The sequence below is a fragment of the Orcinus orca genome, chromosome 7 (assembly GCF_937001465.1).
Source record: "Orcinus orca chromosome 7, mOrcOrc1.1, whole genome shotgun sequence".
NCBI classification, from domain to species: Eukaryota; Metazoa; Chordata; class Mammalia; order Artiodactyla; family Delphinidae; genus Orcinus; species Orcinus orca.
The window spans coordinates 102069531-102094834 of record NC_064565.1 but is presented as its reverse complement, the minus strand read 5'-3'; the positions used below and the strand labels follow the sequence as shown (position 1 = coordinate 102094834).

The 25304-nt window shown below is 43.3% G+C and overlaps 1 protein-coding gene across 5 annotated transcripts in view; it reads left to right on the top strand.

The window, feature by feature from the left end:
- NHEJ1 (non-homologous end joining factor 1) overlaps positions 1-25304 on the top strand; it is a 76863-nt gene that overhangs the window by 38567 nt on the left and 12992 nt on the right. The gene's annotated exons all lie outside the window — the stretch shown is intronic.

The following is a 25304-nucleotide window of genomic DNA, read 5'->3' as shown; positions in this document are numbered from 1 at the left end:
TCTGGCTACAAATCTTGTTGCTCTTCGCCACCTTTTTATGAGTTGGTATTTCCCATGGTATGGAGAGTGAAACTGAGATTCAGAGAATGTAAGTTTCCCAAAGTCACATAGCTGGTAAGTGATGAAGCCAGCTTTCAAAGTGAGTCAGCTAAATCCAAAGCCCATGCTCTTTCCACTACGCCATGCTGCCTCCCTGAGGAGCCCATAAGAAGGTGATGGAGCTGATTCTGACTTAGTTTGTGGTCTGAATAATGTTTAGCCTCTTTATGTTATTTAAAATTTCACATTTCCACGTGGTTCTCTAAACCTGACACCTGTGTTTACTCGTGAGTTTCCCTGACATTCTGGCTGATTCTTTGAGCCTGGGAATTCCCAGGGCACCAGGATGCTTGGCTGTGCCCCGTGAAGGATTGGCACATCTGGGTGTACATCTCTTTGTTATTATCCAACTGAGCTCAAGCAAGAAGACAGCTCATTGTTATTGCCTAGAGGGCTTCATCCATGGCTTATAGACATCAGTCCGTTTGTGACTCTGCTGTCCAGAGTGGCCTGGCCAGGTATTTTCTTTTCCCTGCGATGTTTACTGTTCTTTCGTGGGATTTCAGATTTCCATGATGGTGGAAGGCTTGTAAAATGTAGGCGTGGGGAAGGGTTACTGTGGCAAGAGCCTGGGCCAGGCCAGGTCGAGCCAGCAGCACAGACAGCTTTTATAATGGTGTGCAGGGCTAGCAGGCTTGTAAAGGCGACGCAGGCAGATAGGGGGATAAATCATGCAAGCAGTGGGCAGGGTGGTGAGCCGAGGTTAGGAATTAACTTTGTGTTGGATGGAGCCCAGGTTGTGGGATGGGAAGAGAGGCCTCTCCTCTTTTCCTCTCCTCTCAGCTCTGTTCTTTGCCTCTCCTTTCTGTTGGCCCTATTCACTGCAGGCTGTGACATGTTTGCCCTAGCCCTTCCTGTCCCTCCTCCAAGTTGCCTGAGCTAAATCAACAAAGGAGAGGGTACCCCAGAGCAAGGGAAGAAAGTACTTCACGCTTCTACCAATCAAACTGCTTTGTTCTTTTGTAAATATGGAATGGAACTAGCTGACCCCTTCCTTCCTATAGCCATGTGTATATGAGGGTGCCCATCCCTAGTTCCTTTCTGCTTGTTCTCATGCATTATGACTTTTACCTAGAAAATGGACCTGAATCCTTCAGGATCATAAGGAAAGCAGAATATACTCCTCCAGCTCTTCTCAGGTTCCCCACCTTGATGTCTCAGCCTGCCTGAGCCAGGGTGTAGACCTTGACTGGCTTCTCTTGAGGGCTGAGGCGAATCCAGGTAGCTTCATTCAGGAAGTATATTCCATGACGGCCTGTTTTTTCTCGTGAGGTCTCTGTGTCTCGTGTGTGGAAATGAGGAGGGAGCTGGGAGCAATGCAGAGTCAGGCCACATGAGTGGTCAGAGTGGACTTTGTAAAAGAAGTCGAGGTTAAATTTTCTCTGAAGACTTGTGCATGTGTATATAGTGGCTGAGAGTTAAGAGCTGGGTGCTTATTGCAGGGATAGTGCTTATAAGCCTCTTCAGGTCAGAGCTACATCTGTCACGATCTTTATTCTAGTCCTCCGTACAGCCTTTCATGTGATGCTTTGCAAACTGCGAGTGATCAATAAATGCTTCTGACTATGTGCTTTGGCTCTTGATTGGCATGAGCAGTCAGCCCCTAGGCCCGCTCTCTCTGTTGCTCCCTTCCCCTCCAGCATCTCTCACCATAAATTGTCCCTCTAACCATCACAGCTTTCAAGTGGATGGCTCAGCCCAAGCGAAAGTCATTGACTGCATTTCTTCCTCCCCAGATCTGTAATAATAGCACTGCCACTTTTCTTTCTAATTAGGCCCTGATTGAAAACTGGTTGCATTCAGACTTTTCTCCTTCTGTTCTGCTTTTTAGTTCCAGTGGTGGAAAAATATTCAGCTGAGGTTTGGGTTTTTCCTTTCTCCCCCACCCCACCCCCGCCTTTTTTTCTTCTCCTTTTTCTTCTTCTTTCTTCTTCTTTTTCTTCTTCTTTTTTTAATATGGTGGGATTCTTTTGGAAAAGCTATCCCCAGCCTCTTGGATTCCCCACTCACAAATCCCAGCTTTCTTCTAGAAGACCAGGTCTTTTCAAGCAGTTTGCGTTGAACATGTCGGAGCCCCCAGTGCCTGTGACAGTTTCTGTTAATTATAGACGCTCTTTCCCCCTCTCACATTAGTCAAAGGAGTTTTGTGTATTTTAACAGCGCTTTCCCTTGGCTTGAATAAGACTCTGTTCAGACATTTCCCAGGGCTGGTGAGTCGGCAGCACTCACTGGTACCCGGTAGCAGTGTTTCCTTATTTACTTCTCTAGGGGCTTCAGAGATTACCAGAGAAGGATGCTTCCTAATGTGCTTGAAATTTAGTTGTTTCTGGGTAACAGACATAGTTCTTACACAGTCAAAAACTTCTGCAGTGTCTGAGCCTCAGACAGGAAATAGATGTGCACTTGTGTATGGAGATGTTCTCCAGGTCTGTGGGTCCCTTCTTTGTGCTTTCGCTTTGCTCCCAGCCTTATCCAGGCCCTGTGTAAGAGTCCCCGTCTTGACCTTACTGTTGGGCTACATCAGAGCATTTCTGGGGACCTTGGCTTCATTTTGTATTTCTTAGGCCTGAATAAGCATTGCTCAAAGGCCTGAATAGGCCTTTGGAGCCTTTGCGGAGCTGTCATCTTTGATATTGAAGTGCCCTTCTGTCTTGAAGCCCCCAAGAAAGACATTTTGCTTGCTTGGTCAAGCCAAGGCATTCTAAGTGGGAATCTGCCCTGGCACGTGATCTGCTCAGGGGCTGCTCTGAGAGGTCAGTCTCCCAGTTTGGCTAGGAGAGAGCAGGAGATCACTGAAACAAGCAGTATTCAACGAGAAATCCTAAGTGGGGCTGCATTTTGCTGCATTCCGTTGAATTTGGGCAGCCTGAATTTAGTCTGAGAGGGGATCGCCAGGGTCTCACAGGTGAAGCTGTGGGTAGAGGGTCAAGAGACCCCCTCGTCAAGCGTCTTTGGACGCGTCACTTCTAACTGCTGGATAATAATCGCTTGTCCCATTGTGCCCTTTATTATTTTCTTGGAGATTTACTTAGCTGTGATTTTCTCCTTAAGAATAGTTTGCTTTTGAAGATACTTGTTTCCAGCTCCTGTACCATTTTCCAAGCCTAGACACCTCCCTATCTAAAGCATTGATTTTATTTGGATGAGAGCATTGAGGCAGGAGGATCTTGAAGAGTGACAGACTGACACGTTCTGTTCAGGGCTTCTCCTGGGAGCACTGGCACTTAGAGTGAGGATGGACTTTTTTGGAGTATTAAATGGATGACACTCTTAATTACGGTAACATCTATTTCCCTTTTTCTAGAAGTAGGGAATACTTGAAAACAATATCAGTTCTGGGTATAGCTTAATAGGTAAGGAATCTTAGGCTCCTGCAGAGAAGGTCCGCTAGCTCAGCTAGCTTGGCTTCTCCAAAGTTCATGGAAGATGGAACTAAAACTTACAGAGAAGGAGTCCTTTGCCTATGGGAAAGGGGGTGGGGGGAGTGAGGAGAGAACTCTTTTCTATGAAAGAATAACAAAAGCTCTTAGAGGCCCTGAGCAGCTGGACCTGGGGGCATATCACTTCTCTTTATCCCTGCAGAAGGATAAAGCCATAGGAAGAGGGTTATGGAAATTCACAATGATTCCATTTTTAAGTTCTTGGATCACAGTTCAGGGAAGCTGGTTCCCCACGTGGAGTGTAATTTCCCCACTCTCTTCCCCTTTTCTTTCCTGTCTGTCTCCCGCTCCCCAATTTGTTGGGAGTCTCTGCCTCAGCACGTGTTTGGTGCACCAAATAAAAAACATCTTTCTGGGCTTCCCTGGTGGCGCAGTGGTTGAGAGTCCGCCTTCCGATGCAGGGGACGCGGGTTCGTGCCCCGGTCCGGGAAGATCCCACATGCCGCAGAGCGGCTGGGCCCGTGAGCCATGGCAGCTGAGCCTGTGCGTCCGGAGCCTGTGCTCCGCCACGGGAGAGGCCACAGCAGTGAGAGGCCCGCGTACCGCAAAAAAAAAACAAAAAAAACATCTTCCTGTCCTGTGACCACAGAGACTGCAGCGTTGGAAATTCCTCCTGAATTGCTGACATGGTTGTGCTGTACATTGTTTATGTTTTATGACACACGTTTAACAATATAAACTGTAATATATTAAGGTAAAACATTGAACAAGTGAAGCGGAGTTGGAAGATACTAGTGACGTGTCTGGTTAGTACAGAGGAGGAGGTAAAGGACTTTAATTTCATCACTACCTTTCTCATGTGCCGTAAGTGATAGACGCTTGCCTACCCCATGCTTTTAAGGTGTGGAGTATAAGCAGTGTAAACAGTGTACCACGTAAAGGCACAGGAGCTTTCTATAAAACTGGTGACTAATTTCAGCAAAACCTTTTCATGTATTGTTCAAAGTTGAAATACTTTCAGAATTGTGATTCTTGGTGGCATAACTGGGGGAGAGGGTGTTATCATGCCCTGTGTAGAGATTGGATCCAGGCCTTTTATGTGTATTATTATTGATCATGAAAGTCATGTGTGTAAAGGAAAGGATAAAAGAGGGTGAAGGCATCAGAGTTTGGAACAGAACTAAGTTGCCCAGCGTCTGTGATGTTTGTTCCTGCAAAACCTTAGGTTGCCAGAGATCAGCTTTCAGGGAAATAATACTGATGAGTCTTTTCTCCTCCTGCTTATCTAGGCCTTTTGCAGCTGTGAGTGTGGCTTTTGGGGACTATTGCAGCAAGCTGGCCTCCCTGTCATCCTGCAGCAAGGGAAGGATTAGGTATATGCCGTTAGGAGGCTTTTAAACAAGTTAAGGGGAAGCTCAGCCTCTCCCTTCTGACCCCTCCTGACTTTGCTCTTAGAGAGACTGCAGTTTATTGGCCAGTTTGGAGCATAAAGGTGCATAGTTAGCTGGAATAGAATTAATAAAAGTAATGATTTATATCTGTGTGGTATTTATAGTTGGCAAAGTGCTTACATTTACATCGTCTTCTGGTTGTGGTCTCTGTGAATTAGGACAATGTTTTTATATTACTACCCCTATTTTACAGATGAAGAAGCTGGGGTCCCTGCGCTTCCCAAGGTTACATAGCAAGTAAGCAGCAGAGCCAAGACTCAATCCAAGTCAGTTTAGATTGTTCCACTGGGTTAAGTTGGTCACCTGGTCTTCTACCTTATGACTCTTGGTTTGACCAAGGGCCAGGGTTCAAAAGGATAAGCTCCCCAGTGTTTTCTCCATTCAGTTTCAATCTCTGTTATATTTCTCACTATTTTTAGCAATTTTTTCTTTCTGACACTTCCTTTTTCCTCTCTATCCCTACTTCTCTGACCCCCCACTTTCAGAGACTGCCTTATTTGCTTTCCTAGAAATTCCTCTTTTAAGGCTTCTGGGAACTTTGACCTACCAGTAGTAACTACGTTTAAGAGAGTGTTTAAAACGTCTCCTGCCCCTCTCACTCATCCCCCACCCCCAAAGCATGGCCTCGCCCCATCCTGCCATCATGCTGGCCAAGCGCGTGGGGCAGCTGTGGTCAGTCCCATTTATAAAACTGGTAAATATGGGACCGGTTTCTGTCCCCTCCAAAGGTCAATATTTGTGCAGAGTTTAATTTTAACTTAACAAGCAGTTGTTTTCTGCAGCTGCCCTGGTGTGTTGTGTTGTGTGTGCTTTCCTTTTCCCTCCTTCCCCCTGACTGTGTGGGTCTGTGTGTGTGTACGTATCTGTATCCATGCTGTAGACTTCATCTGGCCTCCAGACCTGCGGCCCACTGGCTCGGCCAGGCTCTGTCTCACAAAGGACATTTGGGCTGAAGAGAGCTAGGGAAAGGGGAGTGGGCCTCGCAGGTGGAGATAACAGACTTTTTCTAGGGGTCAGGGGACAGAGAACACTATTTAGTCTTCGGTAATCCTAATGTCATCACCATCACCTCCCTCTGCAGGAGAGACTCTAGAAATGTGAGATTTGAGAGAAATGGTCCCTTCTTTTAAAATCTGCACTATCCCCCTCCTTTGCTTTCTAAGGAGTGTTAACCCTTATCCAAGAGCCCTGGGTTCTAATTCGGTAGCTGCTTCTTGTGTAAGATGAGGGGAATGCGTAATATAATCTATTAAGGACTCTCCAGTTTTTAATATGCTATGATCTGATGAATAATGGAGCATCGGACTGGGTATGAAGAGTAAATTCTATTCCAGTTTCTAGCTTTAAAATCATTTAACAAATGATTCTGAGCTAGCCATTTTTCCCTCTGGTCCTTAGTTAAGGGGATATGACCTTTGTTCCTTGGAGGGATTTTGTGCAAATGGATGAGATTTTATTTAGAAGAACTCTGAGCTGTTTAAATAATAAGAAAGACTTTAATACTAAGCTCATCTTACCTACTGACCTGTGCCCCCTTTCACCAAGGTATTTACATTTTTTCTGCTTGTGATCACGTTCCTGGCTTCGACAATTTAGTCCAACAGGTGATCAGAGCCGCAGGATCTGAGGTGGAGGAAGAACTCTGATGTGAACAGTGGGATGTGGGCTCCAGCCTCAGTGGCTACCTCCTTAGTCTTCCTTGGACATCCTAGACGTGTGTCCCACCTCAGGCCCTCGGCACTCGCTGGGCCCTCTGCTAAGAATGCTCTTTCCCCAGATACCTGCATGGCTGGTTCCTCCTCTTCCTCCAGGCCTTTTCCCTGTGCCTTCTAGTTGAGGACTTCCTGGCCACCCTATCTAAAATTCCACCCACCCCCACCCCCACCAGTACTTTCTGTCCCCTTTCCCTGCTCTGTTTTTCTCCTTAGTAATTATCATTACCCAATGTACCCCAGATTTTACTTTTTTATTATGTTGTTTTCCTCCTCTGTGAAGGCATGGATTCTCAATGAGGGCAGGGATTGCCATCTACCCAGTGCCTCTAGAACAATGCCTGGCACGTGTAAGCTCTCAAAATGTATTTGTTGAATACATGGAAGGAAGGGAGGGAGGGAAGGAGAAGTAGGCTCTCTAAACCGATGATTCTTCATAGGGGGTACATAGCCCCCAGGGGAGGTGATCAGAATGATTTGGAGGCCTTTCCGAGCATTCATACCCTCACCAAAACAAATTCCGATATGTGCCCCCGCCAACCCCAGGATGGTCAGGATCATTGCATAATGACCTGTAGTTACCGATGAAAATATTTGGTATGCCTCATATGTGTTCGGATGGGAAAAAAAGGTCGAGAACCACTGTCCTAGGCAGGCTGACAGGCTTGTCCCCTCCTGGCCTGGGAATTTCAGGCAACCCTCATGGTAGGAGATTTGTTGTTTGTTGTTTTTCTCCTCCTTTTCACCTTTCCCTACCTCCTATATACCCCCAACCCATGCCTCCCTGCCCCTCCTGTTTCCTTTATTCTCAGCCAGACACCCACCCACCTCCAGCACACAGAGGCTGCCTACATTGTGAGTGGTTGTAGTCAGGACACAGAGAGCCCTTGACGGCGGCAAGCCCTTCTTGTGACATCAGCTCTGTGGCTTTAGGGGGAAGGCTGTGGCTCCAGGTCCCCAAGGGAGGGGGCTGTTTTTCTCTTCTTGATCGTTCATGTTGGTGCCCGTCTGACTTATAAACTTTAATGGCCAGTTTTAAAGGTTACCGCCATGGGGCACCTTTGTTGCCAGTTTTAGTTTTTTAATTTGGAAACATTTTTCCCCCTTGTGGTCTTGGGAGGAAAGATTTGGGGCCATTTGGGGCTGGGAATTGGTATTTGTGGGTGATGATGAGATAGCACAGCAGCATTCTGGTTCTGGCTCCAATAATCAGAATCTATGGCATATTACCCAGTGGCCCAAATGAACCCCAAAGTGAGAAGGAGAAGACTGACATTGGGATGTATAGTCTTGGGCAGTATCGGTCAAGGATATAGAGGGTTGGGAACTTGTTGGGCTGTCTGAGAAGAATGGTAACCGTAGTCGAGGCACTGGAGCACCAGGAAAGGAAGGAGACTTCTCACTTTTATTCTAAGCCCTTACCTCTTCTTTTATTTCTAGTTGTAATCCTTTGCTCTGAATATGAACATCATTGACAATGGTCAGGTTTAATTGAGATGGAGGCAAGGCTTCAGATTAGAATTGATGGTTGAGAATGTGGCCCATTGGTGGTTGTCCCAGTGCGGCACAGATACAGGTCTAACACAGAAAGCTTCACTGAGTCTTTTTGCCAAGTCTTTTTGTTATTAATCTTTGTGCCTTTATCTTTAAAAAACCCCAAAACCCCTTTTCTCCACTCAGGGTGACTTCACAAAGCTTCACATATCAAACAACGGTCATTGTCTGCCTCAGAATCATCTGCATTCCTAGGAGAAAAACTGCATTATGGACTAATACTCAAGTAACAGCATCTTGGAATCAGAAGGGATTTTTAATACATAAGAACTCTAATAAAACTAAAAAGTACTCGGGTACTTGTCTTGTTGTGGCGTAGTAATTCAAATAAGTGGGTAGATAATCTAACAAATAGACCCTAAGAATGGGCAAGCCTACCAATCCATGGGTGCTTAGACACTTACTCAAAGAGATATGCTCTTCATGGACTGTCGGCTGATGTCCTCCCCTCTCTAGTGTTTGAATGGATTAGGCTGAACTCAGGATTCAACTTTGGATGATCTTGAAGAATTCAGGAAGGGATGCCTGCTATAGAAGGAACAGATAGAACTCAGCTCTCCACGATATGCAGTACGAGGGCAGACCCTTTGGGACAGTTTCGATACCTTCCGCGGGACATATAATATAGGGTCTTGGATTCAGATCTCACTCCTGGCTGTTCTTCCTGGGCTGGACAGAGCTGGGTTTGCTTCTCGTTCCCTGTGTTGCAGGGCGGGGGAGGAGTGGGGGTTGGCTCGGGGCTGGGCCACAATTAGTGACCTGGAAGCCGGGCTGGGCACCCAGAAGCTATAAATAGCAGACATGGCGCAGTCGCTGAGTGGACTCGAAGCCCAGCCAGACTAGCCGCGTTTCAAGTGGTCTGGGTGGGATTTTTTTTCTCCGTTAACCATTTGTACGTCTGGTTTCCTCAGCATTGGTGGGGGCAAAGGAGGAGGGTGGGGTTGTGAGCAGAACCAGAAGTTCATATGTGGAGTGGCTTCTGGGTTAGTTTTGCCATATGTGTATCTTGGAGCTTTTGGGGCCCTCAGGACTAGCGGGCATCTGGGAGTAAAAATGGTGACTGCTAGAAGATAAGGTCTCAGAGCAGGACATGCTGTGTGGGAAATGCGGAAGTCCTGCAGGGCCCCTGTCACTAACATATGGTGGGTGTTCCTGAGGAGGGAGAGAAGTAGGGTCTCACATGGAGCCACTTGTTATCTGGGAATAGACAAGGGCTTCTTAGTTCTCAGCACTCTATGAAACAGGCCCTCTGTCACAGCTAAGCCAATCTGCTCACCTTCCTCCTTACAGGCATTGCTAATTCTTGCTTCTCTGCATTTGTTCCTGTCATCTGCCCTGGATTTGAAGTCAGAATACTTTGACTTTTCAAATTATTATTGAAATATAGTTGACGTACAGTATTATGTTAGTTCCAAGTGTGCTACATGATGGTTTGACATTTGCACACATTATGAAATGATCACCATGATAAGTCTGCTAACCCTCTGTCCCCATATAAAGTTATTACAATATCACTGACCATATTCCTTATATCACATCCCCATGGCTTATCTAGTTTATAACTGGTGGTTTGTACCTCTTAATCCCATTCACCTATTTTGTCTCCCTTACCCCTTTTCCCTCAGGCAACCACCCATTTTTCTCTGTGTTTATGAGTTTGTTTTCATTTTGTTTTGTTTGTTTGTTTTGCGTTTTAGATTCTACATATAAGTGAGACCATACGGTATTTATCTTTGTCCGACTTATTTCAATTAGCATAATACCCTCTAGTTCCATCCATGTTGTCACAAATGGCAAGATTTTATTTTTTATGGTTGAATAATCTTCCATTATATATATGATATTCCAACACACACACACACCCATATATATATATACATCTTTTTTATCCATTCATCTATCGATGGACACTTAGGTTGCTTGCATAACTTGGCTACTGTAATGAATGCTGCAATGAACAGTGGTGTTACTTTGATTTGAATTCCAGTTCTTCCACTTATTTGTCACTTGGACATATTATTTAAGCTCCCTGGGCTTCTGTTTAATTCATCTGTCAATGAGCAATCTTGATAGACTATCCCATAAGATTCCTTCGAGCTTTTATAAACCCATATATTGATTTCAGTCAGTCCATTTCTATTTTTCTTCTTCAGGATATATTTTTCTTCTTTCCTTGCATATATCAAATGTTTCTTTGCAGTTATTTTCTGGCTATTTTCACATATTTATATTTTGTCTCTTCAAGTAGATTACAAGTTCTTTGAAGCAGGAAACCATATCTTCTCTATCTCTACCACTCACTGCACTTACTATGAATGTTGTAGGCAGCATTAAAGCCCACTAATACTTCTCTGAGAGGCTGGCAGGCAGACTTGGAGGGGATTGGGCATAGGAAGTAATGAATATGTTTTCAGCAAACTCCACTTTGAGAGATGACTTTGTTAGAGTAAAATGGAAAATAGCGAATTAGAGCACAGATGGGACATTTCATGTGTTTTACTGAACGACGGGATTCCAGGCCCGTTGCTTTGCTGATCTCTTTCTCTTCACCGTTTCTTCTTTCATCTTCTCTTGGAGGTGCTTTTACTTACGGGTACAGTCTGAAGCAGTGGTTTTTTTGGACACTGCTTTAATAACACTGAGTATGGGACTATATTTTGCATAATGGTAAAAGGACTTTCTGTTCCAAGCATAGGCTCTTTGATATTAGGTTTCAGTTCTTCTAGTTTCAGTAATCCGTCTGTTTGTAGACCTCCTTTAGGCCTGGAGATGAGGATAATAACACTTGCTGATATCTGAAAATGTATATGACATTGTTTTCTCAGTCCAGGGAGAGCAGTGTCTCTCCTGGTTGGCTTTCCTGTCCCAGGGCTTTGATCTTCCATCCCTTGTTTCATCCTTTCTCCTACTTTTAGCTCTTTGCACCAGGCTAAACAATTCCTCCCCTCTTGGGTGTTTACACTCTCCCAATGTTAGCAGAAGGTTATCGTGTCCAGTCTCAGACGTCATAGGCCATCTGCCTGGCTTAAGCCCCTAATCACTCCTTTTTTATCCTTTCCTCCCTCACCCCAAGTCAGTTATGTGACTCTTCCTGGAGCTCCCCCAAACTTATCTCTACAGTTTCGGTGCCAGAATGCCCAATACTGGGCACATGAACCAGGCAGGAAAGAGACCGTTTCTCTAACTTCAAGGCATGATGCCTCCCAGCCCTGGGATTTGAGGCAAGGAACTTTCTTTTTGTTGGTATTATCTTTCTTTCAGTTCATTCATGTAATAAACATTTCTTGAGCACCTATTATATGCTTCCTTCTTATTAGACACCAAGAATATAATTCTATTTTATTAAACTTAGCAGACATTTAGGTAATGACTATTTATTTGCAAGGTATTATGTTAGAAGGTGGGGGTTCAAGAATAATTGTATCCAGAACTTTGCCCCCAAGGAGTTTATAACCCGGTGGAAGGGCCCCTGACGTGTATATACTGAACTGTAATGCAGTGCAGAATGAAATGAGAGCAAATATGGGTTGAACTAGTGTGCTCTGGAAGAAAAGAATAAAGTAGGTTTGATTTTTGGCTCTTTGAAGGAGGTAGGGTTGTGGGCAGCAGGAGGGGATCAGGGAAGACTTTGAGAAAGAGAAGAAATTTGAGCTGGACCTTGAAGGGTAAGAATTTCCCTAAGTAGAGAATGTGGAAAAGGATATGAGACCCAGCAAACAACATTCATTCTTTCTTCCCAGAAATATTTTTTGAGAGAATGGGAAAGGGGCATATTAAACAGAACAACACTTATTCCTTCTTTAGATATTTGTGAGTGCCAACTGTGTGCCGGTCACTGTGCTAGATGCGGTGATAGAGCAGTGACCAAAACAAAGTCCTTGCTCTCAGAGAACTGACAGTCCGGTGAGTTGTCTAAACGAATGTGACCTTTTTCCTCTGTCCCATTGCTATTATCACTCATCATGCTTCTTACTGTACTAAGTCCTTTGAACTGAAAAAAATCATGTCTCAACCCTCTGGGCATTGTCATCTCCCTATGTGGTGCTATCTCCATCTTTCTAGATTATTCATTCTTAGCTAGATTTTTGACACGTCAGTAACAGGGACCAGATTCTGCACAAGCCTTAGGCAATAGTGATGATTGATACTTTTGATAAACACCCCATATCATTAGAAGATTATGAGATGTCTTATATTTTACTGTTATTTTTACTTTACAGTATACTTTTGAATTCTTTGAAAATTGATAATCTGTATATGTTACAAATGGTAAATATTAAACCAGAAAATATGATTAACCAGAATATCCGCTTCTCAATCAAGCATGTGATTGATACTATAATCATATTTACCTTGGCTGAATCTGCTCCATTTCTTTCAGTTACTGTGCTGATTCTCAAGGCCCATCTTCTGCCCAGCTGATGTATGTTTCTGTTTTACCCATGGTCTCTTCATGGCTTTAGGCCATTTTAATTTGGTCAAGTTAAGCCTTTCTTCCCAAGTCTGCAATTGCCTTTGCCTCAATTCTAAGAGAGGCTGACAGTAGGAATGAATCCAAAATTCCATTCATTTTATATTCACCACATCTGGGTTTCTTTTAGCATCATTTTCCCCCTTGAGAACATTTTCAAGGTTCTCCTAATTTTCTAGGTTTTTTTTTTTTTTTGGAGGGGGCGGTGCCTTTTATAAGATTGCTAAGAAGTTTCCAGGACTGACTATCTAGTCTTGAGTCTATTTATGTATCCCCTCTTCTCTGCCACCTTCTCTAGACTAGTAAAATAATTTTCTTTTCCTTTCTTCATTTATTCTGTAGGCATCTTATTCTTGAGACCCAAGATGTGGGTGATACTTACCCTCTGTTCCCCTTTGTTCCCTAGGGAAGCATTTGTTCTATAAAGAGTAGTCCTGATATATCTTGCATTCCCTTATAAGGGAGCCCTCTAGGCAGAGAGAGCAGCAATTAGTTTTCATATCTCCTGATTTCACTACAGCAACGACCCTAGTTCAGCAGTTCTGGAGATTTCTAGCCAGACTTTTGTGGTTGTTAACACCGTTCTGAGCCACTAGGGGCCACTCTGTTTCCCTTAGCTCTTTTGGCCTAATTATGGGAGAAATATCCCTTTTCCTTTAGTCAGTCTGTGTCGGGTCCTGGGGCCACCACATTTGGCCCTGCAGGTTGTGTACTGCACAACTCCAGTGAGTTCCGTGCACATAAAGTATGATGCCCTGGAGTCATGCACTGAGCGGCTCTGCCGTTAGTTCAGCCAAGGCAATCTCAGTGCTTTTTTTTTTTGAAACCTTAGAGAAAACAGAACCCAAAATACCAAAACCAGAACCAAAAAAACAAAAAAAAAAAACCCCCCACGTTTACTTAGGACTAAATTCTTTCCCACACCATCACTACATTATTGATATAAATAATGCAAGTTCTACTAAACAAACAAACACCTTACATATGTGTGCTCTGGAGTTAGACAGGCCTGGGTTTGACAGTCTGGGTTGACTGCACCACTTGCTGGCTGTGCAACTTCGCTTGAGCAAGTTACTTAACTTGTCTGAGTGGGGGCTGCAGAGTCAAGTGATCTGGTTTCAAAGCATGGTTCTACTCAGTTACTAGCTGTATGACTTTGAGAAAGATACTTAACCTATCTGGCTTCAGTTTCTTTTTCTGTAATATGGGTATATTAATGTACCCTATAGAGATGTAAGAGCTTGATAAGATAATATACTTAGGTACTTTTCACAGTGTCTGGGCACATCATCAACCCTCAAAGGTACTGGTTATGTGTATAATTATTATTCTCATATATCTTTCCATTTAGCAATCAGTATATTAATAAAGATGGCATCCCTTGGTTCAATGTTCATGTATATAAATGGATTTGAAATTAGTTCTCATTATCATTACACTGAAATATCCTTCCCTACCTAAACAGACAAACAAACAAAACAAAAAGGAGTTCACATTAAAACAAGAATGCGGGGCTTCCCTGGTGGCGCAGTGGTTGAGAGTCCGCCTGCCGATGCAGGGGACACGGGTTCGTGCCCCGGTCCGGGAAGATCCCACATGCCGCGGAGTGGCTGGGCCTGTGAGCCATGGCCGCTGAGCCTGTGCATCCGGAGCCTGTACTCCGCAATGGGAGAGGCCACAACAGTGAGAGGACCGCGTACTGCAAAAAAAAAAAAAACAAACAAAAAAACCAAGAATGCGATCTTCTCCTATCAGTTGGCAAAAATTAAGATAGATTATTATAGTTTTGGCAAGAGTGTGGGGAATTGGGCATTCTTTATACAATTCTAGTGGGAAGGTAAATTGATACATTAGTTTTGAAGGGCAATTTTTGGCAGTATCAGATATATCCTTTAATCCAGCAGGTAGGAATGTAATCTGTAGAATTATTAACATGCAAAGATATACACAAGTATGTTCAAAGTAGCGTTCTTTATAATTGGAAACAGTTTAAATGCCTACTGTTATGTAAATAAGAAAAATTATGGTTTATCCGTTCAATGTAATACAAAGAAGCCATTAAAAAGAATGAGGTAGACCTGTCTATACCTTGAAAAGATGACCATGATATACTATTAAGTGAAAAAAGAAAAATGCATAAAAATATGTGTAATATGATCCCATTTTAGGGGGAAAATCACCTCTGTGTATGTTTATATAAGAATAGAAAAACATCTGGGAGGATATACACCAAATTGTTTACAGTGATTACCTCTGAGGAATGGACTGGAGGTGAAAAGAGGGAGTCTTTTACTTATATACTTCTGTAGTGTTTAAACTTGTGTTAAGTGTAAACTTAAGTGTTAAGTCAGTATGTTTCTCTGTAATCTTTTTAAAAGGAAGAAAAATAAATGGATGAGTTTACCCAGCACCAATTCCTTATCCTGATAGAGTTCTTTGCCTCTTCTTAGACTGATTGATTGGTTTAGCTTCCGGGGCCCACTGGTCCTTGTTCCTTTCCTCAGTCTTGTCTGGCTTGGTGGGTGTGTTGCCGGTGGGATAATTATCAGTCCCTCTGGGAATTTACAAATTCTAATTCTCTTCCAGAGTGTAAGCACGAGATCAAGTCCTCTGGATTCTTGGCCATATTTCATTGCTTCTTTAGAGCTCCTCTGGCCCTCTTAGATCGCCCTAATTTCTAATCTAATGAGGAAAGCACTTTCCTAATGGGCCCCAAGAGTTCTACTTAGGTCTTTAGGCCTATCTTCACTAACCTTACACAAGCTTCACCCTTCTTGAAAGTTTCCTTAGCTCCTGGACTCTTGAAAATCCTGTTCTCATCTCTTGAGAGATATGTGTCTGTTTGGTTGACTTCCTAATATTAAAGCTGGTGCTATTCTTTGGAGCTTAGAAATCTATCCTTTTGTTCTAGACTAGTTCTAGCCTCCGGTTGGTAATTATAGCATGACTCCTAGTGGCATGTGCTGTATTCCCAGCAGATTGTTACCTTGTGTCCACCTTCCTGCCAGGATAACAGAGGCTTCCTTCTTTTCTGTTCTGAAGATTTGTGTCCTCTACACCACCACTCCCCTTAGTGGACCTTCCACTGGATTCCACCTTCCAGTTTGAGGAGCACATCTTGCATTTCTCCATTCTGTCCTCTTTTCCCACCCTTCCCCAGTTGCTGAACCCTTCCACTGTACCTTCTGGAATTAATAGTACATCATCAGCAGAATCTTCTTTAACTTCAGTCTCTTCTCTGGGCATTTCTTTCTCTTTCCTGCTCAGAAACCTGGCTTTCCCCTGAGGATGTTTCTTTTTTACACCCCTCTCACATGGTAGCTATTTCTTTTCCCATAGTCCTCTTACCACTGAGTTTGAAGGTGGGATACGTGTCCTCCATGCTTCTAATTGCTGCTTTCCGACTGTTCTCCCTCCTCTTCCCTAAAAAGCCTGGCTTTGAATCTCGTGTCATAAGATTATATCATCCATTATTCTTCATTGTTGTTGTAACGCACTGACTCTGAGTCATTGCAACTCATTTCTTGGGGACTTTAGCTCCTGACTCACCACCACTTTCTCCAGTCTTCTCTGATTACCTTGACTTCTGCTGTGTCTCATTCACTGATTACTGTGGACATACTCTAGAGCACTGGTTCTCAGCAAGGGGAGGTTGTGCCCTCAGAGAACCTTTGGAAATGTCTGGAGACATGTTTGGTTGTCACCATCTGTGGTGGGGTGCTGCTGGCATCTAGTGTAGTATGTAACATCCAGGGATGCTGCTCAGCGTCCTGTAGTGCACAGGATGGGCCCCATGACAAAGACCTGTCTAACCCAAAGGGTCAGTAGTGCCACTGTTTAGAAGCTGCTCTAGGGTCTCCTCTGGACTTTGTCATCATCAGTTATCGCAACCCCTCCGTAATCTCAATTTTATACATCCTACTTTCCAACCATTTCCTTTTCTTATCATTCCAGCTCTCCTTCTCTACCTCGACTCAACATTCTTTTAATTCCACAGAGACCTCCAGTCCATTGACCTTACCCTCCTTTTCATTGTCTTGACTCCTTTGATGTCCTGCTTCCTTTCCTTACCCAGCTTCTATGGTCAATCATTATAATCACTTCCTTGCATGCACTCTTCTTTTTTTTTTTTTTTTTGCTCTCACTGTTGTGGCCTCTCCCGTTGCAGAGCATGGGCTCCGGACGCACAGGCCCAGCGGCCACAGCTCACGGGCCCAGCCGCTCCGCCGCATGTGGGATCTTCCCGGACCGGAGCACGATCCCACGTCTCCTGCATCGGCAGGCGGACTCTCAACCACTGCGCCACCAGGGAAGCCCCCTTGCATGCACTCTTGATTCTGTTACCCATCTCTTGTGTCATATACAGTTAAACCCAACTTTTCTACCTCTCCCATACCTGCATATGCAGCCAGATATAGTCAGATAAAAAAAAAAAAAAACAAGCATGCTGACTAGTTTCAATTTAAATTCTTGACCAGCAACTTCAAGTGCACCCTTAATAATGCCAGGCAGTCATATTATATTTCCCTAATCCATTCACTCTCCCATCATTCTAGATGACTATTTCATACCTTCTTCTCTTTCCTTAAGTCCCTATCACCTTAACCTTGCTTCCTAATTTGCTGGGGGAAAAAGAAGAATCAATAAGAAGTGAATGGTAACAGACTTACGCCACCGCTTCTACTTACTGCTAGCATATATACCCTCATATACTGACTTTCTGCTTGTTTGCATAGATAAATTAGCCATCTACCAATCTAAAAGCAGTCCCTCTATTTGTGCAATTAGATTCCATGTTACCTATCAAGGAAATTGCTCCAGTAATTCTCCCCTCTCTTAACTTTTTGCTTTCTATAAGTTTATCATATTAGCATACAAATGTGCTATTATTTTTTGATACCCTGCTTTGCCCAGTAATTACTACCCTACTTCTTTGCCCCCTTTGCTACAAAACTCCTTTCAAGAGCTGTCTATTTTCATGATGCTCATTTTCTCTCTTGTTCTCTCTTAAAACCATTTCAGTGGGGTTTGACTCTCACTCTACCAAAGCTGTTCTTGAAAAGGTCACTGCTGACTTTCTCACTGCCAAGTCCAATAGTTAGTTCTTGGTTCTCATCTCTTTTGATCTACAAGCAGCCTTTGATACAGCGGGTCACCCAGGCCTTCTTGACACACTATCTTCATTTGGCTTCCAGAGCTGTGCACTTTCTTGGCTTTATTTTCCACTTCTTGGTTACTTCTTCACAAGCTCCTTTGCTGATTCCTTCTCTTCTGCACTCCCTCCAGGACTCAGTCCTGGGTCCTCTTCTGTTCTCTACCCACCTTCACTCTGACTGATTGCATTCAATCTCATGGCTTCAAATACCATCTTTACGCCTGTTTCTCCAGCCCAGATGTTCTCCAACCCCACACTTGTGTTTCCAGCTGCTTGTTCAACATTTCCACTTGAAAGTCTAATAGACGTCTCAAATGCAACATATTCAAATTGAATATTTCCTTTCCATTCTCTGCTTTATTCTCCCACAGATCTTACAAAAGCCACCTCTGTAACTAGATTCAGTGGAAGTGGGAAAGGAAGAAAGCTGATTTGGCCAAGTGTTTCCTTAGCTTTTCTCTCATATCCACTGCCCACCTTCCCTTTCTAGGAAGGGATCAGTACAGCCTTTCACATCTCTTGGTCAGTCTTTTCTTTAGACCCTCCCTTAGGTGCCTTTCTACTCTGGCTAGTGGCCTTTGGGGTGGAGTGGGGGTGGGGGGCCCCTGGGGTGGGCATCACAGGGAATAAATTCCTCTCCCACCCTCTTCCTCTGTTTTGGTGGGTTGGAGGGCCAAAGCCTTGACAGATAATGTTTTATTATCAGCAGGTGTTGCAGATGCCCTGTAACCAGAGCCTAGATTTGGTCCTTCCTTCGTCCCCTCACCTGGAGATGAACCCTGGAGTAGCTGTTCTGTTCCCTAGGGTCAGCCTGGTGTCAGGGCTGCCTGTTCTTGCCTCCTAAGTGAACCTGAGGATAAGGGTTTAGCAAACTCAGTGGGAATCTTAAACCCACAAGATTATGGCTTCCTACGAGGAAGTGGAGAGTGTATCAGTTAGGAAACGCTTAATTAGGTAACCAGGGCATTCTCTCCTCTTCAGTGAAACCTAGATCCAAAGGAGTGTGAGATGTACTGTACCTAGAAATGATCCAGGCATCTTTGAGTCCCTGTGGTCCCTGGACTACAACGGGGAGAGTGGACAAGGGATGCAGAAATCCTGGGCTGAGGGACTAGAAAGGCTCAGAAAGCAGCTTTTAGCGTCAAGCCTGATTACATCCATTTAGGAAAATTCCCTCCTAATCAAGCCTGCCTTGACCCCTCTGCAGAGTCACACTTCTCTGTCTCTCCAGCCCCCTTCTCCCACCACCCTCAACTCCCCCATAGTGCAACCACACTCCTGTTCTGAGTCGTGGTCTGGTTGAAGTGTATCTTTTTTTTTTTTTTTCTTGTGGTACGCGGGCCCCTCACCGCTGTGGCCTCTCCCATTGCGGAGCACAGGCCCAGAGGCCGTGGCGCACGGGCCCAGCCGCTCCGCGGCATATGGGATCTTCCCGGACCGGGGCACGAACCCGTGTCCCCTGCATCGGCAGGCGGACTCTCAACCATTGCGCCACCAGGGAAGCCCTGAAGCGTATCTTTTAACCTCCACTTTTTTCCTAGTATTCCATCTTTTTCTGGCATCTCTTTAATGCGTTATTAGGCCTGCCTAGTTTTCCCTAGGCACTGGAGTTTAGAGTGGACAACTTTGGGTCACACCCCTCCGTCACCACCCCAGCTATGTGTTAGGCAGGTGCCCTGTTGTGAATGAGTATTTTGAGCTGAACTGTGCAGGTGACTCAGGCCTAGCGATTAACATGCTAGCGCTTCAGCTTCCTAACCTTGAAGCCTGCCGGGTTCTTGATTTTCTGGAAAGTGACTTTGTATCTAGAATTTTTTTTTTCTTAGAACCTCAGATTTCTTGGAATCTGTGCCCTTCTTTAAACTCAGAGTTCAGGGGGGCCAGGCACTGGTACAAGTCTGAAGAGCATGACCCTCAACAGATTTGCCATGCTTGGACTTTGGTAGTCACTGCAGTGTTGTGTTAAATATTTTTTACATTTTCATTTGGATGTTTGATTTGATTTGTTTTCACCGTCTTTTAAAATATTTTTGCTTGCCCTTGCCCTCCCTAAACCTGGAGCTCTACAATGATTCAGCTGGTACCAGGACCTCTTTCTTGGTTTTTCATCCTAATCCATTTCATCAGGCTCCTGTGAGCTCACTATCTAAACTGCCTATGTTTGCCTGCCAGGTTTAGCCACATAGGCAGAAGAAAGGCAGCTTTCCCTCCTCCTCAGCGGCATTTGATATTGTTAGTATCTGCTACAGCGAGCTCATGGACATCAGCAGCTACGGGCTTTACAGAGTTAAGATTACACATACTCTGAACTCTTAAGGAATTCATAATCCGGTAGGATGTTAATATATACAAATAAACATAGTATATTATAAACATGTTTCAGTTCACTCGTTTGTTTAAAGAATTATTTCAGTAATTAATTGTAAGGAAGAAAATCCCCTCAATTAGCTTAGGTAAACAGGAAATTTACTGAAAAGGCACAAGGAGATCTGTCCGTGTCTAATTTCAGGATACCTAACCATGTCTCACAGGAACTGGAAAGTTAGCGTCTTTCTCTGGGATCTCAAGATCGCTCATCTCAAGACCCACTGACAGATTTGTTTCTGCTCCTGTAAGCTATTGACTGACATGTGGCTTTGGCTTGCCTTACTGCTAACTCTGACTAGGTCTGCATGGCCTTTCTAAGTAAGCAAGCACTATTATCTAATGCAAGTCTTTATAGCAGGAGTTTTTCACCCTGGGATCCATGGATACCTTGAGAATTCATGCTTAGAATTCAGGGTTTCATGAATTGGATGCGGGGGGGATTGCATCTTTATTTTCATTAACCTGTAACAAATTTAGCATTTCCTCTATTATAAACGTAAACAAGGTCAGAATGGCTGTCATCCAAAAGTCTACAAACAATAAATGCTGGAGAGGGTGTTAAGTAAAGGGAACCCTCCTACATTGTTGGTGGGAATGTAAATTGATACAGCCACTATGGAGAACAGTACGGAGGTTCCCTAAAAATTAAAAATAGAGCTACCATATGATCCAGCAATCCCACTCCTGGACATGTATCCCAAAAAGATGAAAATTGTAATTCAAAAAGATTTAAGCACCCCAGTGTTCATAGCAGCACTATTTACAGTAGCCAAGACATGGAAATAACCCAGGTGCCCATCAACAGATGATTGGTTTAAGAAGATGTGGTATATATATATATATATATATATATATATATATACACACACACACACACACACAATGGAATATTACTCAGCTGTAAAAAATGAAATATTGCCATTTGTAGCAACATGGATGGACCTAGAGAATATCATACTGGTGAAGTAAGTCAGACAAAGACAAATAGTATATGATATCACTTATATGTAGAATCTAAAAAATAATATAAATGAATCTATATACAAAGCAGAAATAGACTCACAGACATAGAAAACAAACTTACAGCTATCAAAGGAGAAAGAGGGTGGCAGGGGTAAATTAGGAGTATGGGATTAACAGATACAAATTACTATACATAAAACAGATAAACAGAAACTAGGGGCAGGACGGGAATAAAGACACAGATCTACTGGAGAATGGCTTGAGGACACGGGGAGGGGGAAGGGTAAGCTGGGACAAAGTGAGAGAGTGTCATGGACATATATACACTACCAAATGTAAAACAGATAGCTAGTGGGAAGCAGCCGCATAGCACAGGGAGATCAGCTCGGTGCTTTGTGACCACCTGGGTGGGTGGGATGTGGAGGCTGGGAGGGAGAGAGATGCAAGAGGGAAGAGATATGGGTGTGTGTGTGTATGTATAGCTGATTCACTTTGTTGTAAAGCAGAAGGTAACACACCATTGTGGAGCAATTATACTCCAATAAATCTGTTAAAAATATTTTTTAATTAAAAGAAAAAAACACCAAAACACAAAACACAGATAAACAACAAGGATTTACTGTATAGCCCAGGGAACTATATTCAATATCTTAACCTATAATGGAAAATAATCTGAAAAAATATGTATATACATGAATCACTTTGCTGTAACCTGAAACTAACACAATATTATAAATCAACTATATTTCAATTAAAAAAATAAACAAATGTAAGCAAAATTCACCATGTCATTAGCAGTATCTGTGACTTTGTCACCAATAGAAATCACAGATATTTTCATATCATTTTATAGTTGCTACAGATATCATGAAATATAGTTTACACTCATCACTACTTGAAATTCTGGTGGTTATTTGACCTACTACTAGATCTTATAATTTAATGTGTTAATAAAGAAGTACATATATTATTCTGTTACACATTTTATTTTATTTATTTATTTTTAAAAAATATTTATTTATCTGGTTGCGCCGGGTCTTAGTTACAGCAGGCGGGCTCCTCTTAGTGGTGGCTCGTGGCCTCCTTAGTTGTGGCATGCGAACTCTTAGTTGCAGCATGCATATGGGATCTAGTTCCCTGAGCAGGGATTGAACCTGGGCCCCCTGCATTGGGAGCATGGAGTCTTAACCACTGTGCCACCAGGGAAGTCCCCACATTTTAAAAATATTTGAATATGGCATTTTAATTAATTTATTTCCTTTGTAATCTTATATATTTTATTTTATGCATTTGAAAAGGCTCCCCAGGCTTCACCAGACTGCAAAGGAGTCCATAGCACACACAAAAAGCTAAGCATCCGTGCTGTGACTTTCGGGTCACACAGCCAATGAAGAGAATCTGGTTGATCTAGAGACTGACTTCTCTTGGGTCAGGTGTCCACCCTTGGTCTAATTAGTTGGGGCCAGGGGCTCAGAGTCACACTGATTGATAGATTGATCAGTCAATCAATAAAGGATTGATTTTGTGTGTGTGTATGTACACTCTTGTTCATTTAACAAAAAATTCGGGGCAGCTTTTTAAATATTCCTTTCAATTTTATTATCTCCCAATCCTGGAAAACAATGTTCTCTTGGCCTGTCCCCAGAGAGTTTGCTGCTGAATATATTTACTAAAGTCTAATGGAGCATCCCTAGACCTCAGGCTGGTTTTAGCAGGAAGCAGCCTTGGAATGGTCAGGATCAATGCTAGAGAAGCTCCGACTATGGGAAGCAGCAATCTCAGGGCACTGAATTTGAAAAGTGCTGAGGACTCGAGTTATTCCTCCTCTGCAGGACTTAAAAGGAGCCTTTTGCCTCCCTATCCCCACCTCCCATCCCACCCCCATCCCAGACAGTACATCCCTTGCCCGATACTGACTGTTCTTGCTTTTAGAATGCTGATGTGAATAGCTTTGTAAGGAAAGAACTTGCTGAAATGTCTCTGAGGTTGTGCTGTTTGCCCTCGCTTAAGCTCTGCTGGACTGTGAGCATGGGAATCTGGGACTGCAAAAGGAAGAACTAAGATGTCCCAAGAGTTCCAGCCCCTTGCGTTTTGGACTCAGTGAGAGATTGGCAGCCAAGGGCTCGTCTCTAACTGGGCTAATCAGAAGAGGTCCTCAGCCAGGACTGGGATATACTTCCATCCCAAAGCTCTGCAACAAATATAGAGTATAAGCTCCATGTCTGTACCCCCAAACTGAATTCCCAGCACATACTTCAGAGCCTAGCATGTAGTAGATACTCAATAAATATTTGCTGAATGAACCTGAACTCTAGGAGCTCACAGTCTACTGGGAGAGAAAGGAAACAAGTAAACATAAATAATTGAAAATTATTATGACTGTTTTGAGGAAAAAGAATAGAGTGCTATAAGAACAAATACTTTAGATGACATGGTAAGGGGACCAGGAGAAGTTCCATTTGAACTGAGATCTGAGATCTGAAAGATGAGAAGGAACCAGCCACTTGAAGAGTAGGGGGAGACAGATATACAGGAGATGCCCTTAAGCCCCTGGCCAGTTAGTAGCAATGCTGAGGAGGAAGTCGAAGTCTGCCTGCCTATTTATCTAGGTTCTTGTAGGCTATTTGTAGAAAAAAGAAGGGGTCTACTGTTAATTTGTGGTTAGTCTGTTCACCGCTGCCCCCACCCCACACCATCCCGTACGTATCCAGCTTGGTTTTATAATGCCTTAGACCTAGTGTTGCTGACTGACAATCAAAGGCTCCAGTGTGTGCCCAGCCATAAGAACAATTATCTGTTTATGTGTCTGACTCCCTAACCAGACTATGAGCTCCTTGAAGGCAGTGAACTCCATCTTATCCTTAGGACACAGCACACTATCTGACATAGTCAACAGTTTTGATTAATGGCTGAATTAATAATAACAGTTAATATTTATTGAGTGCCTTCTATGTGCCAGACAGTGTAGTGAGGACTTTACATGCGTTATCTCATTTAATCCTCAGAATTACTCGAAAATGCACGTAGTATTCTTATTCCCATTGTATAACTGGAGAAACTAAGGCTTAGAAAGATAAAGTAATGGACTTGGGATCTGAGTGTAAGCAATTCAACTCCAGAGCCCACACTGTTTTGCCAAATTAAAGTGCTTCTGGTTGCCTTGAGGTAGCTGAGTTTCCTTGGAACTCCAAGAGAGCAGAATTAATATGTTACGTACATGATCTCATTTAACAATCCTCACAACAACCCTCATTGATAGGAATTATTCTACTCATTTTAGAGAGAGAAAATTGAGGCTCAAAGAGATTAATAGACACTTAGCCAAGATCATAAAAAGAATATGTAAGTGGTGGGCTTATTTTCAAAGCTAGGCCCATGCAACTCTAGATCCCGTGCTCTGTCCCCATTCTGTGATAACGCCAATTACTCAGCCACTAGGCAGGAATCTGCTCCACTGACTGTGTTAAAGTCCTTTGAAAGTTGTCCAGGCCTGTTGGGAGCCTGAGAGTCTTTTCCTGACAGAGGGAATAGAGTGGAGGACAGGCAGAGGAGTGTGGGAGAGTAGAGACTTTATCTTTTTTAAAAAATCTTTTCGAAAAATTGAGATATAATTCACATACCATAACATTTACCAAAAAAGTATAAAGCAAAAGTATATAATTCCGTGGTTTTACAATATTCATAAAGTTGTTTAACTACAACTACTATATAATTCCAGAACGTCTTCATCACCCCCGAAGAGAAACTCTATACCCACTTGCAGTCATTTTCCATTCCCCACTCCCCCCATTCTTGGAAATCACGAATCTACTTTCTGTCTCTGTGTAGATTCACCTCTCTTGAATATTTCATGTAAATGGAATCATCCAGTATGTGGTCTTTTGTGTCTGGCTTCTTTCACTTAGCCTTGTTTTCAAGGTCCATCCATTGAAGCAAGTATCAGTACTTTATTCCTTTTTATGGCAGGATAATAGACCCTTATACGGATATACCACATTTTGTTTATTCATTCGTCAGTTGATAGACAGTTGGGTCATTTTCCACTTTGGGGTTATTATGAATAAAACTGCTGTGAACATTTGTAAGTTTCTGTATGAACATACGTTTTCAATTCTCTTGGGTATATACCTAGGAGCGCAATATAATAACTAT